General features: G+C 35.3%; 1 protein-coding gene across 14 annotated transcripts in view; it reads left to right on the top strand.

The window, feature by feature from the left end:
* Window positions 1–4,025: 4,025 nt before the first annotated feature.
* TFEC (transcription factor EC) overlaps window positions 4,026–8,747 on the top strand; it is a 226,521-nt gene continuing 221,799 nt past the window's right edge. For 7 of the 14 annotated variants that reach the window (XM_055347455.2, XM_055347453.2, XM_055347462.2 and 4 more), the window contains exon 1: window positions 4,028–4,536. The gene's annotated coding sequence lies outside the window, so the exon portion shown is untranslated. The other 7 variants (XM_055347467.2, XM_055347460.2, XM_055347457.2 and 4 more) reach the window with 6 other exon arrangements.

The raw sequence follows: 8,747 nt of genomic DNA, 5'->3' as shown, positions 1-8,747 counted from the left end.
TTTGTCAAGTTACCCATGGCAGAGTTTCCTAGACGTCTATCCGGATTCATCTCCCCTTATTTTAAAAAGAAATCTTGAGTTTCTGAAGGGTGTGTGGCTGCTCGGTAGGCATTCTGTTTCCCAGTTCCTCTCATAGACTTAGTTGGGACCAAAGGAATAGGAGAGAAAGTGATGTGTGTTACTAGAAGGTGATGCGACTGGGACCGCCAAGGTGGCCCAGAGATGGAACACCCTGTTGAGAAAGGCGGATTCTGTCACCCGATCTGGGACTACTAATCTCTGCATAATCAAATGAGCACAAAATAAACTTACACTTTGTTTATACCACTGTATTTGGGGTCTCTATTTCAGAAGCTCAGCCTGTGTCCTACTTATTCAACCCCTTAGAGGAATACAGCACTAATACAGAGGAAAAGGTAGTTTCTAGGTAAACTGGGCACATTTGTGGGCTCTTTACCATGCTGAGTGTATACTCCTGACAGCTGGTAGTGGCAAGTTAGAAACATCAGATAACCTTTAGAAATTCCAGGGATTTCTATTGAGCTGCTGGTCTGTGGGACTGAGCTGTGCCAACATTAATAGTCTCAGAAGTTCTCAAGCAGCTTTTGGAACAATAGGTTTCCTGGCTGCTCTGACTTCAAGATGCAAGTGCATGGCAGCTTTAATGTTTCTTCTTTTGTCCCAGACTTTGCCCTGTGGTTTCTTTGGGATGGACTACCCAGACAATGCCTCTCTGTCCTTTTCCTGTTCATGTAGAACATAGAACATGACCTCCAACCAACCTGAACAATTGAATTTGTAGTTGTTCTTTGGGATAATACTCTGCTCCTGGTAACAGTGGTCCCTTTCTGGTTTCTCTGGAATTAAACTCTGGGCTATATTGTCAGGGGACCATTTATTGATTAGCTCAAATGTAGTTGAAATTTAGGAAAATGAACTCTATAGAGTTTAGAATTTGTAAATGCAGGCACTGGCAATTTTGCTAATCATATATAACAAAGGGAAATTTTGTTACAACAATAGAAACCAACGACTACTGAGTATTTTACAAAACAGCTCACAGTAATCCTATTGCCTCCCAGTATGTTTTCCTCCCTATTAGTTACATTATGAAAGGTTTGATTGATTGATTGAAGATTTCTAGGCTGATGTGCCTATTGTACTTTGTAAGCCTACATTGCCTCCTGCTGGCTCTTCTTTCTAAATAACTCTTCTCATGTCTCTGCAGAAATAGATCAACAGGCCTTTCTTTTTGTTTGGTGTTTTGTGTGTGTGTGTGTGTGCCACATATGTTGCCTCTGTGTTTTCTATCTAGACTATCTTGATTCCTGATCCTTCTCATCAAAGAACACATTTTCAAAATAACTAACCTTTAGCAAATAAAATTTCTCTTCCTCCTCCTTCTCCTACACAAACTCTGTTCTTGTACATCTGTTAAAGCAAAGCCCTCCTTTCCTGCTATCCATATCATGATGCTATCTCTGACTATAGCTGTATGTATATAGTGCTATATATATTCCTGCATATAGCGCCATATATATATATATATATATATATTCCTGCATATGCAGACAGATTCTTGGCTCTCCAGTTTGACTCTTGCCATAGTAATATAGGAAAGACCCTGAGAATGGCTGCAGTAAGAAAACCTGGTTTTCTTATATATATGCATACATCATCAAGGGAGTTGGGACCAATTTTTTTCAGCTGGACTATTTCAGTAGCCTTCCAATTCATCTTCCTGCTTCTGTAATTGCACCCCCCTCCCCAGTCTGTCCTCCACAAAGCAGCCTGGGTGACTTGGTGATCCTTTGGAAATGTAAGTTGAATCATGTTTCTCCTCTGCTCAAAACCTTCTAATGCTTTCTAATGCTAAGAATAATATTCATTGTCCTCATCATAGCCTACTAGGCACCTGGTTCCTCTTTCATTTCTCTGATCTTATCCTTTATGTTCTTTCTCTTACTCATGTTGCCTGAGTCTAAATGGCTTTAATACTATTTTTTTAACTTTTATTTTAAGTTCAGGGGTACAAGTGCCAAGTTGGCTGCACAGGTAAACTTGTGTCGTGGGGGTTTGTTGTACAGATTATTTCATCACCCGGGTATTAAGCCTGGTACCCATTAGTTATCTTTCCTGATCCTCTCCCTCCTCCCACCCTCCACCATCCAAAAGGCCCCAGTGTGTGCTGTTCCCCTTTAAGTGTCCATGTGTTCTCATTATTTAGCTCCCACTTATAAGTGAGAACATGTGGTATTAGGTTTCCTGTTCCTGTGTTAGTTTGCTAAGGATAGTGACCTCCAGCTCCATCCGTGTCCCTGCAAAGGACATGATCATGCTATTCTTTAAGCACCAGAATACTCTTCTTACCTCAGAGCCCTTATACATGCTGTGCCTACTGCCTGGAATGTCAGTCCCTCAAGCACCTACATGGTTTGCATTCTTTCACTCAATTAACTGCTCAAATGTCAACAAGGAGGTTCCTGGCCATCTATCAGATTCACCCTTTCCTCCCCCCTTCTACCACACACAGCCTTTGCCTATCATTGTCTATTTTCCTCCATCATAGCAGATAATTTGTCTAATTTGTTCCCTGATTCACTCCTCTAATGCTTAGAACAGTGCCTGACATGTGGTAGATGATTAATAAGTATTTAACATATTAAAAAGTAATTAAACACTTTGCTAGCAAGGTACTTCATAAAGAACATGTTCTCACATACAGTTGTCCTTCAGTATCTGCAGGATACTGGTTCCAGGACCCCTTAAATCATCTTTAGATTACTGATAATATCTAATATAATATAAATGCTATAAACATAATTGTTATACATTTTTATTTGAATTTTTTTATTGTTAATGAAATAAACTTATTTGTTTTTGTTAACAATAAAAATACAAATAAAATTATTATATTGCTTTTGTTATTTTCTTCTTATTTTATTGTTTTTTTCTCCAAACATTTTCATTCTATGATTGTTTGCATCCATTGATGTGGAACTCATGGTAAGAAGTAAGTGTATTCTATAAACCAGAGTTAGACATTAGTTAAAGGCTTACATAATTGTTGGAATAGAATTTGCCGTTAATTATTAACCACCTATTTAGTACTTATGGTACTGTAAGATATTTTACTAGGTAATTGGGAATTTAGAGAAGAATAGAATATATTTCTATGATCTAGTAATGGCAACACACAAAAATTTGATACTCACCTTTGTTATAAGACAGAGAAGCTATTATTGTCTCCATTTTACAAATGAGAAACTTGAGTTTAGAGTGCTGAAATGACTTGTTCACAGTAATGCATACAAGTTAGTGAGTGGACCAAGATCTGCTGCTAATTAGTTTGCATTCCTTTGACAAGTATCCAGATCTTCTAACCTTCTCCTCTTTCCATTCTCTCATACTACTATTCCTCATATCCGCTCTAGAGGGAAGGTAGCCCATGTATTATACTGGAGTGAGCAGAGGATATTGTTATTCTTCTACATATGGGTGTTAAATGGCACACTGCTTTTCAAAATATATTAATTATAACTTCATTCCTGAGTCAGTCAGAATTGGCTAGGTTATAGTATACAACCCCCCAGATCTCAGTAGTTTTAATAAAATAGTTTATTTTTCATTTATGCTACGAGTCCAACATAGCTTATAAGGAAGCTTTGTTCATCAGAACCACTTGAGGCCTGAGCTGATGGACGCTCCATCTGGACACCTGCTTTGGTGATCACTGAGTCAGCTGCAGAGGAGAGCTGTAGAGTCAAGCACTGGCAAGAAAGTGTTTCAACCCTCCCTCTTCATTGACCAGAACTAGACTCGTGGCCACTACTAACTCTGAGTGAGCTAGAAGTAGAGAAGAATTGAATTTGAGTGAAATGGTCAACACTGGTAATAATTGTCATATGCACGTATTCACACACACACACACTTTTTGCCCTTTCTTTCTTTTTATTTCCCGGGGTGATAACCAACTTGCCCTACAAGACTCTGAATGTGGTAAGCCCAGTGTTTCCTGCTTTGTTTTACTTGTTGACTTCTCTAGGAAGGATTTGTAAAATCCAGAGAAACTGAAGCCAGATGATGATGATTGAGGGACAGTTTATTTTCTCCCAGGGGCTTTCACCTAACAGTGGCAATATTGTCCTCTTATGGCACAGTTAAATTTGTGCTTGCTACTCAGTTTTTTCTATTAAGCACCTGTAACTTTTATTTGTGTATAGATAGTTGTTGATAAAATAATAAAATATTCCATACATCAAAAAAAGTAAATAATTGGACTGGTGTTTGTAATTGCAATTTGTTGAAATCATGAGCTCATAAATATTACTCCTCCTCTTTACCATTATACGAAAATATGAGAAATGAATGTAACATCAAAAAGAGGAACTAAATCATGGTTTATATAGCTTGGCCTCCCTTAGAAGTAGAAAAAGAGGAGAAGTGGGAGTAAACAGAAAGATAATGCTTATGGTACATACAAAACAAATGGAGAGATTGAGTCTCACGGATTCTTCGCCTGAGCCACCAGCAAAGGTAATTTTTCCTCTGAATTATTTAATTGGAACTACAAAGTATAAAATCACTCGTATTTTGGGCTTTAAAATCATATGGCTATAAATTTCAACTTAGTTTAAATGTTTAAGTTTATTAACTTTTAACTTACATTAGCTCAAAAAGTTAGATAAAACTTTTAATGCTGCTATTTGTTTTTTTTATGGGTGATATTTGATTATAATGCTTCACTGGTGAATTCACTAGAAGGAAAAGGAAATGGTAAATTGGATAACTGCTTTGTGAGACTTCTAAATGTTACTCTTTTTGGACTGTGCAAAATGGTTTCAAATATCGCTGAAGTTTATAGAGAATTGGCGAGACTACGTTTCTCTCCTTTTATGCAATATATATGTCTCTGAAGAATTGGTTGAAAATATAATTATTATATATAATGTAGAATTTATTAATCTAGCATCGATTAATCATCTCAGAAAAACAAGACAAAATGGTTATTTTATAAAGTATATTTTTGATAAAAATATATTTCATAAATTTGAAATTTTGAAAATTCTATATTCTTAAAGTAGGGCATACATAAATTTGAATTTCATAATTTAGTAAAAATGAGACATTTATTTCTGATTATCAGTGTAAATACACTTGTGACTTATTTCTTGTATCATGTTGAATCCTATTTCAGATAGCTCTTTAAGTAAATGAGTTATTTACATATAAAAACTGTTAAGTTACATATAAAAACTGTGAGTCAGTTGAACTATATATGAATGGTATAAAACACAAGTTATTCAAACTCATATTTGTAAAACTAATTTTCATTATTGCTTAAGCATGACAAATTATATAATAAATAAATTAGCAAAACATTTTATAATCTTTTAGGGACAAAAATGAAGAAATCTTTGTAAATTTTTGTTACTTCATCTTTTTAATATGAGCAAATATCAAAAACAAAAGCAAATATAATAAGAAAATGTCCTCTTCAATTCACATATTAAATTAGGATTTGTGAAATACTACAAAATAGGATTTGTGCTATTATAGTGGGACCTAGTATCACATTTTTATAGTAATATGCTATTGCAAAAGAAAGAAAAAGCCTAACATTTTATCCATTATTATGTACTTTAAGCAAGGAGAGCACAACCAAACTTCATAATATATTTTTGTACTTCAGAACATCAAATTTTTTCCTTTGGATATCATTGATTTTCATCAGCACACTTTTCGCTATTTTGAGAATTGTGCCAGAATTTTGAGAAAACAAAAAAATAAATGGATTAGTGAGCGTAATTAAGATGTGAGCTCGTTAAATTTGGCTAGATATATAGTTAGTTGCTTAAATTACATAAAGCTGACAAGAAGAGGGAATTCATGCTTCAGATGTTTGCATAATTTTTCACAACTAAATAATTTGGCTTACTCAGTTTAGGTATTTCTTTTCTTGTCTGTAATGCTCATTTAAAGCTACAAAGAGTTTTAGCTGACATTACTTATTGAAGATGAGGGGGAAGAAAGAGAAATAATCATTAAAAAAGACTCTATAGGCTCGAAAATGGACCAGAAACCTCTTTCATAGCATTATACTGAAAAAATTTAGGTGACAAATATAGGATGCTCAGAGAAGGCCTCTTCCAAAAATGTGTTAAGCTTTCAAAAACAAAAGTTTGGGTAGTTATTCAGTTTTTAAGGAAAGCCCATACCTATCTCTTTTATTTTAATTCAATGCATATAGAATAACACAATAAAGGGTAATATTTTCCTAATTTTACAAATAAGGAGATTGTGGCTCCGAAATATTAAAAGAAATATTGTGTGTATCTGCATGAATTGTAAACGGGGGACAGAGAATTTGAAGATAGGTGTCTGATATGTGCCACATTTCAAATTCAAAGCCGAATAATGTACAGCCATGTCCTCCAGGGGACTGGTGTTTAGTGGGAAGCAGGACAGCACATGTGCAAGTGAATGAGTACCTTCGGTGTGACAGAAGTTCTGTGTGTGACTGTATTAGAATACAGGTGAGAAAACAAAGTGGGCCTGGACCATTGAATTTGGGGATGCCTAGGGAAGGCTTTAAGGGAAGGCAACAGTTAGAAGAGTTGTCAGGAGTCCAACTTCCCTAAAAAGAGCTAAAGATAATGTGGGCATTTTTGCATCTGTTCGTCTCCTAGTCACTTCCTAGCCCCACACTCAACATATTATTTTTTGATTTCCCTTAGAATCCTGATTTCCATTTTTCCCAAGACTGCTCATTCCCTACTAAACTTACTTTCAGTCACCATATACTATTTATAATCACAAACCCATTTCGGTTTTGGAATACCTTTTCCTTATTGTGTTATTCTATATGCATCAAATTTAGTATGCATAACTTAACTGTTGAATAAAATGCAATTTGTAATGTTATTTCTGCTTACTTATTTATTTTTTTTGGAACATCTAGGACCATGTTAACTGTCATAAGTGAAAATAAGAAGAAGAGGCAAGGAGAAAATGGGAAAAGTGAGTCAAAGGAAGACAAAGGAAAAGAGAATAGAGAAAAAAAGCGGGAAAGAAAGAGGGGGCAAAGGAAAAATAAATGCTTGTTAATAAATATGAGCAGTGCTATGCTTTCACTCTTCTGCATGTGAAAGTATCAAAGCATTGAGATATAGGAAAATTTTAGGGAATATGATAAAAGAAGGATACAATTTTAAAACAGAACATAAGAGAGTATGGGAAAGATCATCGGAGGCCTAATGTATGAAATCAAAACTCTTGCTGTGATTGGAAGTCCACAAATCATTTTCCAAGTGCTCCATTTTAGTTGTAGTTATTTCAAAATAAAATTCAGTATTAAACAAAAGGTAAGACAAAAGTATCAATAAGGTCAACTTAAGGTAAGCCTTCCATATAGTATAAAATGTATATGTGGAACAGAATTATTTGATCACAGGATGTGAAAATGGCAAAGTATGTTAATGGCCATTTAGTCCAAAACCTTCATTTAGGAGATGAGGAGATGAAGGTATGAATGCCTTTACCGTGTACAAACAAGAAAACAGGAGCCTCACATTCTGGGCTCTATTCGTATTAAATGGAGGCCTGTTAACATTGATATGGAAGATGGCATATTTGTAGACTACATCTAGGAACTGTAAAAGCAAGCCCTTGAGAAATCAAGTAGAAATTCTAAAGAATCACACACACACACAAAATAGATAGCTTAAAATACACACAAGCCATTTCAATGTGGCCAAATTGCAAGAAAAGATTCAAGGCTGAGGATGGGTGTAGTTATGGAGAAGCCCACATGAAATAAATTATTCCTCTGGTTTGTAATATCTTGTTTTCCTATATTTTTAATGTCTTTTGCTAATTGTGGTTTGATTATAATCTTAGAAGTAGGACTGATATGAAGTTTATTTTTAAAAAATAGATTTTTTATCTTAGAATCTATTTGACACCCATGATATATATTTTTAGAGAAAAATGTTTCAGAAATAATTGTATCTAATATTCAAATTTGTTTACACTCCATGCTTTGCTCCAAGAATGCTCCATGACCTGTCTTTGAATATGATTTAAGAGAATGAAATCCCTCTCTCCCTCCTGCTGTTTCTGTCTTTCCAATGGCTGGGAACCTCTGGAGCAGTGTAGACGTAAGTGTCCCACTCTGCTGTCAGCACAGGCTAAGATTCTTTAAGGGAGTAACCAGGACTCCTTCAGCATCAGGACCAGGGCCAGGAGTATGAAACACTTGCCTCAGGTATGAAATTTAAAGGAATACAAAAAACAAAAACAAAAAAACTCAGAAATCGAGATAAATAATATATTAATGCAATATTTTTTAAAAATCAAAATTTATGCCCCAAACTCTGTAATGCATAAAGTATCAAAGGATCAGTAAAGGTGCTGTGCTGAGCCATACTGGGGACAAAAGAAAAAGAAAGTCAGTAAAGCTGATCTGAGAGCTGGGGAAAAACAGGGCATTTTATTTTATTGGTAAGGTAGATCTTAATAATTAGGCAGCCCCGTGACAAAGAATGTTATAAAAAAGAAAGATAGAAGCAGTCATTCAGTCAGCCAACCTAATCTTTTTGACATGTTGACAGTCCTGATTAAACATGTGGCCTGAGGATGGCAAGTGAGGACCGTGCTTTGGAGATGCTGCTAAAAGCAAGTGCATAAGAGCATTCACAGCTGGGCATTTCTCCCTAGAAGTGTTTTCTTTCTTTCTTTCTTTTTTC

The sequence above is a fragment of the Gorilla gorilla genome, chromosome 6, assembly GCF_029281585.2.
Source record: "Gorilla gorilla gorilla isolate KB3781 chromosome 6, NHGRI_mGorGor1-v2.1_pri, whole genome shotgun sequence".
NCBI classification, from domain to species: Eukaryota; Metazoa; Chordata; class Mammalia; order Primates; family Hominidae; genus Gorilla; species Gorilla gorilla.
This window is presented reverse-complemented; position numbering and strand designations above follow the sequence as displayed.